Here is a 10,749-nt window from a genome sequence, read left to right on the forward strand (position 1 = left end):
AGGAAGAAGGGCAGCCATTATCCATGCGGTCATCCAGGTGAATCTGAACCTGGCTCTCTCCTCATCACCGCATCCTCCAAGAGTGCCCTGCCTCCAGTGGAAACAACAACCACCTCTGGATGATGCGAGTGAGTAACCTACTAGAGATCCGATCAGATATTTAGCTTCAGTAACTCAGATGCGTGTTTAAACGGCTAACTCAGCCACCCTGGTTTGCTCCATGGGATTCCTTTGATATTCCTGTAAGATTTCTATGATATTGCTCTACCTTTTACCCTGTTTCCACCCTACCCCTGTAATCAATAAAGTTCTCCTTTGTGACCGGTGTGGAGACTTAGGGGGACAGGATGCATGTGTGCAACAGGTTGCCCACTGAGGCCCAGGATCCTGACTGAAGAAGTTTCATCCCTGCTGCAATGAATGGGAATGAAATGAATGAATGGGCTTCATGAATGTCAATGGGGATCTGAAGGAAGAGGGTCATCTGATGGGAGAGCAATTCCTCAGGGGCTGCAGCCCAGGACCCAGTCTGCAAGTGGGAGGATTGTGGGATTTAACCTCAGGAGAGAGAGAGGCAAGAGGCCCGAGACACAAGGAGGAGGAGCACTCAGAGAAACCAGAATGGAGACAGAGGTGCAGCCAGCTCATAATCATTACAGATGCTTCCCTTTTCATGAATTTTAACAGGTACCTAAGAGGTTTAATATCAGTGGAGAAAGGGTCTGCATCAGAGGACCATATTGACAGCCCATGTAGAAGGACCCACATCATCCGCATTTCTGCCCCAGTTCCTGGGAGGGAGCAGAGATGACTACGTAGAGAAGGAGGTGTTTTCTCTTGGCTGTGAGACCTGATGGCCCAATGGCTTGGGAAGGGCCCCCAGACTAGTGGATATGGCCTGAAGAGCTGGCAGGATGGGATTAGGATGCCCCACAACAGACTGGCCCCTGCCACACTGGGCAGGGCAGGAGCTCAGACTGCCCTTCCTGCAAGTGGCTTGTATCATGGCTGTTTCAGGCCTTGTAGCCCAGTATGCCCATTCTCTCCTAATCCCATGAACCTCTAGTCTGGACAAGCCCTCACAATTCATGAGCCCAGCAACCGTGGGAAGCTCTACAGTTAGTTGAATGGGCCGGGGCCCCCCGGTCTGATCAGCACGGAAGGGGTGGTGGGGGCTCCTTTGCTGTGGGGGTCTGTCTTCTCTGCCTGAGGGCTGCTGAGCATGTTTGAACCAGCTCCTCCATTGCCTTGTCTAGGAGGGTTCACACAGGGCTGATCCTGCCCTGAGCAGGGGCTGGACTAGACAAGCCCTCCTGAGGGCCCTGCCAGCCCAGCTCTGTTGGGACTCGCTGTTCTGCTCAGGGTCCACCCCTGGCTGGCTGCAGACCCTGAAACTCTGGGCCCACGGCTCCCTGTGCCCATCCGAGCCTTCAGCCAGCGTCTGCCCATGGAGAGGAGGAGAAGGACCCGCTTGGTGTTAACCGTGGGGGCAGAACCAGATCGTGCTTGGACACCTGAGCACGGTGAGAGGCCTTAATGGCTGGGGGGGTGGGGAGGCAGGATGTGGCCCAGGGTCCCAGCCCGACTGCCATGTGCAGGGCCCAACACAAGCTGTGATATAGCTCCCGTGTCAGTCCATCACCACGGAGACCAGGGATGGGCAGGGAATAAAAGCTTGCCACCGGTGCTTTCTGGTCAGTCTCAGCGCAACGCAAGAGACTCAGCTAAGGTGTAGAAGAGGTTTTATTAGTTGGAGAGAGTTCAAGTTAGGAGATTAGATTACATAGATTACAGACAGCAGATAGAGAGTAGCTAGTGGTGAGTTGTAGAGAGAGTTTAGAGATAGCAGATAGATAGTAGATAGGAGAGCAGACAAAAGTAGGAGATAAATAGTAGATAGAGACAGTGGTGTAGAGTAGATAGAATAAGTAATAGCACAGTAATAGTAATGATAGGTAAGGAAGACCCAGGGCTGTGCCTGCAGCACAGCAGCAAGGTGAGTGATTGGAGGGACAAGTCCCAGACCCAGCTGCAAAGGGAAATGTTGTCCTGGTGCTGGAGCCAGTGCCTCCTGCTGCCCCGCACAGAGCTCGGCTTTCTGGGGGCCCGTGGAGCCTCATGGCCCCAGCCCTTGGCTGCTTACTCCCATCTCTCTCCCTCCATTTCAGACCAGCTGCTCTGACCCAAGCAGCAGGGAGAGACAGCGGAGAGGCGACTTAGTGCGGGTAAGGGGCTGGCAACACCTCGGGGTTTTGCAACAAGCTGTGAGGCTGGCATGGCAGTAGCAAAGGGTTCCCGGTGCTCCACCCTCCTGCTGGCAAGGGGCTATCATGTGCTTCTCCTGTTGGCTGGGGCAGCACTCTCCTGGCTCCATGTGGCTTTAGCTCTTAGGCGCAAGGCCTCTGCCTCAGCTGCGCTCTCCTTGATGCCATTTGGGCAGGATATTGGGGGTGGGGAGGAGAGATGAGGCCTCCTCAGCTCTGTGACCATGCCTGTGGTCTGTGGCTTGGGCATGAGCTGACAGTCCTCCTGGGGGCACTCTGCATACCCAGGCACAGGCTGAGCAGAGCCCTCCTGGTAACAGTGATGCCATTGGCTATTGACAGGTCTGCTGGGGCTGCCCTTTGGTGCTGGGGTGGGTGGGAGGTCTGGGATCTGGGTCAGTGCAGGCTGAGAAAGGCCCCAAAGTTTCTCCATGGGTGCAGGAAGTGGCTTGAAGACTCCTGGGGGGAAGAGGTCCAAGGGGGGCTTTTGCTGAGCAGCTCTTCTCCTCCTCCAGCTATCCCAGATCCAGTTACCTGCAGGATCTGGGGCACAGCTGGCCCCGCAGCCTCCTCCAAGAAGACCTAAGCAGACCCACAGACCAGTCTGGGTGCGGGCCCCTCTGCTGGTGTGCCCCCCACCATATCCCAGGGAAGAGGGTGAAGACATGGGGGCAGGTGATGTTCCCAGGGGCAAGAGCCAGGTGAGTGGCTGTGAGGTGCTGGCAGAACTGTGCCCTGAGCCTTGGACAGGGCAGTGATGATATACTGGGCCCTCCCTGTCCCTGCCTGCACCCTGAACCGACACAAACCCCCAGCCAGAGCCTTGGCTGCAGTCCTGGGAGCAGACAGTGTCCTGTGCCCGGCCATGTATGAATACCTGCCACAGCCATGGGGACCGAAATAGTCCCCTCCAAGCCTTCCCTATGCCCTGCCCTGGCTGAGCAGTCTGAAATGCTCTCCCCAGAATGCCCCACATCCCTAGGTGCCCTGAGACATCAGGGTGGGACTCCTCTGGCTCTTGCCTCTGAGCACCTCCTAGCTTTAGGATTGAGAAGGGGAAACTCAGGCACGGATTATGGAGGACTTTGTCCACAGGACCTCAGTTTGTGCATGTGTGTGTGCTTGGGAGATGGTAGCATGGGCATGCCCATGTGACCTAGGGAGACATCTCGATGTGCAGAGATGTCCATCAGGTGAGATACCGTGTGTCCAGTGGGGTGAAGTGTATACATAGGTGAGTGAGCTCATGATGGTGGCTGGCATACGTGTGCATGCATGTGAGGCTGTGTTCCCAGCGTGCACTCACTGCTCCCTGCACCAACTCCCCCATTCTTCCCTTCTACAGCCGCTCCACACCGAAACTCTGCGGCACCGACAGAAGCTGCCCAGGCTGGCTGTGCAGGAAGTGATAGGTCCCTCGAGGGCAGTGCCCCAGAGCAGGGGTGGGCTGTATCCATGGAGTTGGGCACCAGGAGGGGCTCCCAACAGGCTCCCTCCCTTACAGGACCCACAGATGTGTGGGGCTCGGACCCTCAGTGTCCAGGAAAGGCCCCTGCTGGCATGGTGACTGTCCCCTCTCCTTCTCTCCTAGGGCCTGGACAGAAGCCCTCAGAGCAGGGTCCAGGTGGAGGCTCCAGGGAGGAGAGCTGTGGCCCAGAGGAACCCAGAGCCCTGTACACCCCAGCGGGGCCTGCGGAAAATGATAAATTGGCTACCTCCTGGCCTGAAACCCTTTGCATCCCAAGTAATACTTGCTGCCCCAGTCCCTGACCACCTTCTGGTGGTGTGTGCCCCTGTGTGCTGGGGCAGTGTGTGTGTTGTGCATGTCCATGTGGGAGACTGCAGTGCGTGTAGATGTATATATGTGCCTGTGAGTCTGAGCTGGTGTCTACCATGTGAGTGCGGGTATGTGGGCCCGTGTCCCCTGTATTGACTCCCTCGTCTTTTCCCCGCAACAGGCTCTCATCCTCGAGAGGGCTGGGCCCAGAGCAACCCCAAATACGTCTATGTGGGGAATGGTAGGTCTGCGGGCTTGCCATGCCTGCGGGGCTTGGGTGGCTGGTGTTTAGGGACCAGGGAGTGCCACGTGGTGTCCTGTGAGGCTCTCTGTCTTACGGGCACCCAGGGGCATGAAGGACTCAGACCCTTTGTGCCCAGGGCAGAGCACAAGTGGTGCAGTAACTGTCTCTTCTCACCTGGTCCATCCTAGACCCTGTTATGAAAGCCTGCATGGCCATCACAGGACCAAGGCAAGTGATCTTGCAGCACCGTGGTAGCACCGGGGAGATCCTGCTGGACTCTCTCCTCCCTGGCGTGGAGCGCACCCCCTGCCAGCACCAAGCAGGTGACATCTTGCTCCATCTGAAAGCTGACTCCACCAACCAGAGGGACCTCCCACACTCCTCCCAGTCATCCACAGCTATTCCAAAGGATGCTAAGTCATCATTGCAAGCATCCCAAAATCTGCACAGCAGACTGCCTCTCTTTCTAGACCCTTTATGAGCTTCACAGGACAGCACATTCTTTGTATCCCCTGATCCAGCATTTGCTTTACATGGCTGAGCCACCCGAGTCTTTTCTTAATCAACATTTCCATGGATGACATACCTGCATGATTAAACACTTGCTCATTTGTCACCCTGTCTTGCCTTCTTATTTGAAGAATTTTGTGCAGGTACCTGATATGAAAGCTGTTTAGTTTTTTGGTATGTTTGTTGTGGGTTGCCCATGTTTCTGAGCCATATAGAAGAGTGGATGAAACACATGTCTCGCATATATGAGTTTTCACTTTAGTTCACCATTTGCTATTATTCCAGGCTCTGTCTTGGAAAAGCCCAAAGTACCTGGCTGCTTTGCCAATTCTATTAGCAAACTCGGCATCAAGATCTACATTGCTGGTAACAGTTGGGCCAAGGTAGATAAACTGGTCAACAACATCCAGATGAGTACCATCTAGGGTGATATCTGGAACTGGTTCTGAAGAGCCTTGGTGCATGATAGCAGTCTTCTTCAAGCTTATTACTAGCCCAGAGATTTTTCATGAGCCAGAGGACTTGGTAATGAGATGTTGTAGGACATCAACACTGTGAGCTACAAAGGCTACATCATCTGAAAAAAAAGGTCCTTTCTGATGATTTCTTTCATCTTTGTTTACCTCTGAACTTCGCAATGTTAAACAGGCCTCCATCTTGTCTAGTGCTGGGATAGACACCCTCTCAAACATCATAGAACCCATGTAGAAGCAGGAATAAGAAGTAAATGTTAAACAAGATGGGAGGCAGTGAGCAGCCCTGCTTCAATCTGTTGTTGACATTGAATGACTCAGACACTTGTTTTTCATATATAACAGCTGCCTTCATGCCATCATATAGGGATTCAACAAGATTTAGCAGTATAGGTGGACAACCAAGCTTCTTCAGAACATTATAAAGGTCTGACCAATCTATAAAAGCCATGTATAGTGGGATCTGCTTCTCTCTGCACTGTTTTTCCTTTACTCAGTGGGTCTAATAAAACATATCACTTCTACTCGAAAACCCTTGCCTGCTTTCTGATAGCAGAACCTACAGCATGCCCTCTCCTTACTCCTTCAGGTTTGCCATGCCAGGAAATGGTGTATTCCTTCTCCTTTATGAAGCCTGTGTCTCAGAGCTGAGTTTCTGAAAGAGCCACAATATAAATTATGAAATGTGCAAGCTCATTACTCCACAAAGCCATTTTCCTCCGATCTGAATCCAGATCCAAGTCATATCCAGGGATCAGAGTTCAAATATTCCAACAAGCAATTTGGTCTATAAAATCAGTTGATCCAGGGTGTCAGCAGTGAGGCAAGCCTTGTTTGACCCACTTTTTCTAAAGCCACTCTCATGTGAGGCAAGCAGGCAAGCTTCCTAACCAGGGCTGCTTGGAAATCTGCCTCAGGCCCTCTGACTGCCTCCAGTCCCTGTGACTGTCTTGCCAAGACCTAGACAGTTACGGAGGAGCAACTTGAATAGAGCTGCTAACTGCCTGTTGCTTCAGCATGAGTTTCTTATCTGTTGGGGTGAGGTCCCAAGAAAGGTCCACAAAGCAGCTGAGGATGCAGTTTAACACCAGTCAGTCAGGGCTGCACCATTTGTATGGCTGGTGTTGTACTGTCCTGGCAACCATCGATCCTCTGGATCATGGTTTACATGCAAGAGGTCTACAACCATCACACCAAGACCATCAGCGCAGAGGGCACCAGCAATTATCTGCCTCAGGCAGGGGCACTGGCTGACTGCAGGGCAAGGAAAGGGCCAAGGTGCCTTTCCACACTCAGGGCAACTGGCGGAGCAGCTTCCCCATCCTCTAGATATGAAGAGTCTGCTCGTTTCTCCTCTGCAGGAATTTCAGGTTTTGCTGAGCACATTATTTCCTAGGTTGGATCCACCTGCAGGGAATGAGTTGCTTTTCCACTGGGCTAAACTTCTGGGAAGCGCCTGCTTGTCATGAGTGCAAGATGCAGGAAGCTACCAGGATCACCCAACATGGAAGAACCTGAAATCTCAGTGTAACCCCCTTGCATTATACAAAGGGCATTTTTGAAATGCCTCCAGCTTGGGAGGGTCAGTGAGACCTTCCTGAGCATGTTGGGTAGGGGAATGGTGGTGGCTAGTGGCCCTGTTGGGATAAGGGGGTAAACTCTATCCTAGCAGCCCGGTTTGAGAGTATGTCACCTGGGCCTAGAGCAGGGTTTTCTGAGGAAAGTCTCTGTGAAGAGGGCAAGGGCTAGTTGACCATCTGGCCTGTCCTTCTGAAACACTGACTGAGCAGGGCTGATTATTAAACTGAATAATCCAGCCCTAGGCCGCTAGCATATTAATACAGCTTCTAGTTTAGTTTAAACTGAAGAAAAAGGTGTGTTGTTTCCTATGTGATGATGCACCTGTGGAATCAGAAAAAATATGCGCCTTAAACTTTGACTATTTTAGTTATAAGATGACATAACCGCTTTGTGGAGAATTGCTGGCTCTGTATAGTAGAACAGATAAGAGAAAGTGTTTGTTCTTTGTAACTCCTCTGCAACTGCTTCGCTCACCACGGCCTTGAAGATAGCAAAAAGTATGTACAACTCTGATTTGCAGGTGCAAGAAGGAGGTTTGTGAACTAACCTCGCCTCCCCCATTAGTTCCCATCCTGATTACAGCAAAGAAATAATAAAGTAACATTATAGCCGCTTTTCATGCTAATTTCACTATATGATCACGTGAGTTGTAAGCAACTGTTAAAAAGTATATAAGCCTCCTGATTTTGCTCTTGGGGGGGGACCCCTTCCAAGTGCTTGGGAGATCCATGTCACTTTGGAGTCCCCCCTACAGCTGTAGTTTCTTTTGAATAAAAGCTTCTGCTGACCTGACCCAAAAGTATGCTGCGTGTGTTTCCACGACAATTCCTGGTGCCGTGACTCGGATCCAGAACACAGGCTGAGAAAGGAGGACCGCAGACTGCCCCCCCCGAACCCCGAGGCGCCAAACTTGAGAGGTAAGAGACCTAATTCAAAATCTCTATTGGGGTTTCGGAGGAGGACTGCCTGTAGGCTCCCAACTTGGCCGTGGTAACTGGATCTGAACCTTGTTAAAACAGGTCAGTCTGAACCTTACTGCCGGCTAAAATTTTCTGTCTGGTAAAGGATCCCATTTTGTGTCTGGTAACGTACGTTTTATTTAGGGAGAAACTGTATGAAGCACCTTCATCCTACAGCACATCGGGCTTGTCGTTAATTAACTAAGGCGGTGTGGGGGAGGAGGTCTGGCTGACTGAATGAATGTGCATGTGTGTGTATTTAGAAATATGAGCCACTGACCAGGTCTGAGACTACGGTTGGGTTCAGCCGCCCCAATTCTGCCTGACAGGGCAGTTTTGAAAGCAAGGGGGCCCAACTGGAACCTCGTGACCCAGTGGACAGGGCTTCCCAGTGATTGAATAAATGTGTGTGTGTGCATTTAGAAAAATGAGCCACTGACCAGGTCTGGGACTAAGGCTGGGTCTAGCCGCCCCGATTCTGCCTAAAAAAGGTAGCGTCGAAAGCAAGGGGGCCCAGCTGAAACCTCGTGACCCAGTGGACAGGGCGTCTGAGTGATTTTGTCTTTTCCAAACCCCTTGTCCCAGTAGCTTCTGCCGAGAGCAGGAGTGAAAGGATTCCTCTTGTGTTTCCCTTCCCATTTCCATTTTATGAGCCGGTGTCGGGTCAGAAGCCTTTTGTCTGGGCAGTGAAAAACTGCGGGGCAAGGCACTGAGCGGCCCGGACATCCTAAATAAGCCTCTCCTACGTCTCCCTGTGTGACTGAAAATGGGAACGAGTCAGTCTAAACAAGTTCCCGTCCCCCCTAAGGGGACTCCGGCGTACTTTATGTACACACACTATTCTCCCGAGGCTTGCAAGTACCTGGATAAGTGGAACTGGTATACTAGGGATGATCCTGTGAAGCATTTTCCACAAGAAGGAACATTTGATCAGGATAAAATAGTGCACTTAAGAGGGGCTTTAGAGTCCCGTGGATCCAAAACACCACAAAACCAGTGGGACGCGTTCTTTTATTGGTATGATGAAATGTCCAAAAGGCGGACAGAATCTCAAACTAGGAGCCTAAAAGACTCTCAAGAAAAATTAAAACAGCAGTTACAAGCTGTTCGGGAGAAATTGGCTGCTCCCCCAAATTACACGCCGGCCACCGCTCCGATGTATCCAGCATTGCCCGGGGCGCCCCCACCACCGGAGCCAGCAGAGGATATCCTTGACCTTTGTTCGAACCCTGCTCTCCTGGGACTCCCACATCAGCAACAACCGGTTCAACATCAGGCTGCAGCCCAGGCTAGTAACTCATTAGCTGAAGCTCCTTCAGTAAATCCATCCACGGAGCTTAATAGTCTGGACTCATCCACCATATCTGCCACTCAATCATCACCAGTGTGGCAATTTACTCCTGGGTCACAACCCACCACAGGTGTATTTAGAAGAATGGGAATAGGCATGGAAAGATCTCCCATCAATCTTAGATCCCGAGCTGCACAAGTTTACCCCCTAAGACAAATGCCAGGCATTGGCACCGATGGACAAAATATAGTAACCGTGCATGCACCCTGGACTCCAGGTGATCTCTACAATTTAACTCAAAAATTCCCCAAAATCAGGGAAGACCCAGAAAAATTTCAGGAAGAATTGCAGACTGTTATAAATTGTTATAATCCAACATGGGCTGACATTAATCAGCTCATGCGATCGATTTTGCCCAAGGAAACTATGCTACGTCTGTATGCTGCCTGTACTTGGCCAGATCAAAACCCAGGGATTGGCCAAGACTTTATTGACAAGAGAAATGCTTTGGTTCAGGCAGTTCTCACAATTTGCCCAAAAAAGGCAGACTGGACCAAAATAAATACCTGTAAACAAAACAAAAATGAACACCCCAGTGACTATTTGGAACGCCTCAAACAGGCATTTGAACGATACTCAGGAATGGATAACCCAGTCGGAAATGCTAAACAAGCAATAGTGGCAGCATTCATCCAGGGACTTAACCCTAAAATTGCTGAGAAAATTCAAACAGTAATTATTGGCTGGGAAACTAAAGATTTGACTGAAGTCCTTGCTGCGGCTAACCATTTTCATAACAAATTGGAACGGTCTAAAGACAATGCCGAGTTTAAGTTAATGGCCTTACAGATTTCTCAGTTGCAGGGTCCAGGTAGAGGAAGGGGACGAGGACGGGGAAGGGGAGGCCCGGGTAGATTCAGGGGAAGAGATAGATCCTTGAGCCCACAAAACCCAGGCTATGGGAACCAATGTCATTATTGCAAGCAAGAAGGACATTGGAAATCAGAATGCCCCAAGCGCCCCGGCCAAGGACCCAGACCCCAGTCCCTGCCCCCACCTCCACTTCCTGTCAATTTTCCCAGTGTTGAATAGGACAGCCTGAGGGACAGTGACATCATCGCTCCTTTGCTTGCTACTGACCAATCTGGTCCGTTTGTTGAATGCCTTATTTCTGGTAAACCTGTCTCCTGTCTTGTCGACACCGGAGCATCCCGCTCCACGCTAAAGGCTGCTGAGTTTCCTTTTCTACCTTATTCTCCTGAAACTATAAATGCTGTCGGTATAGGCGGACAACCTATCCCACATCCCGTCTCTGAACCTGTCTCCATCTCTATTGGCCCTTTGTCTGAAAATCATGCCTTTCTTCTTAGCCCCTGTGCACCTGTCAACCTTCTTGGTAAGGATTTGTTGTGTAAACTGGGATGCGTGATTTATTGTAGCCCAGATGGTGTTTACCTTGAGGTACCAGAACATAGGGAAACTGAGCTTGTGGCTTTGCTAACCCAGGAGTACTCTGAACCTGACACTTCCTACTTGCAAGAGGAACTGTTGGCACGAGTACCTCCACAGCTGTGGTCCACCCATGCAAATGAAGTGGGGCACATGCTGAGTGCTGAACCAGTGCGTATCATCTTGAACCCTGCCAAGCCA

General features: G+C 51.1%; 1 long non-coding RNA gene and 1 gene segment (V, D, J or C); both read left to right on the top strand.

The window, feature by feature from the left end:
• LOC102373252 overlaps positions 1–10,749 on the top strand; it is a 322,638-nt gene that overhangs the window by 213,746 nt on the left and 98,143 nt on the right.
• On the top strand, positions 1,705–2,860 carry LOC102371677. Its single transcript, XR_324724.1, has 3 exons — positions 1,705–1,996; positions 2,169–2,225; positions 2,780–2,860. It is a non-coding gene; the product is annotated as an uncharacterized LOC102371677 (long non-coding RNA).

The sequence above is a fragment of the Alligator sinensis genome, unplaced genomic scaffold (assembly GCF_000455745.1).
Source record: "Alligator sinensis unplaced genomic scaffold, ASM45574v1 scaffold653_1, whole genome shotgun sequence".
Classification (NCBI taxonomy): domain Eukaryota; kingdom Metazoa; phylum Chordata; order Crocodylia; family Alligatoridae; genus Alligator; species Alligator sinensis.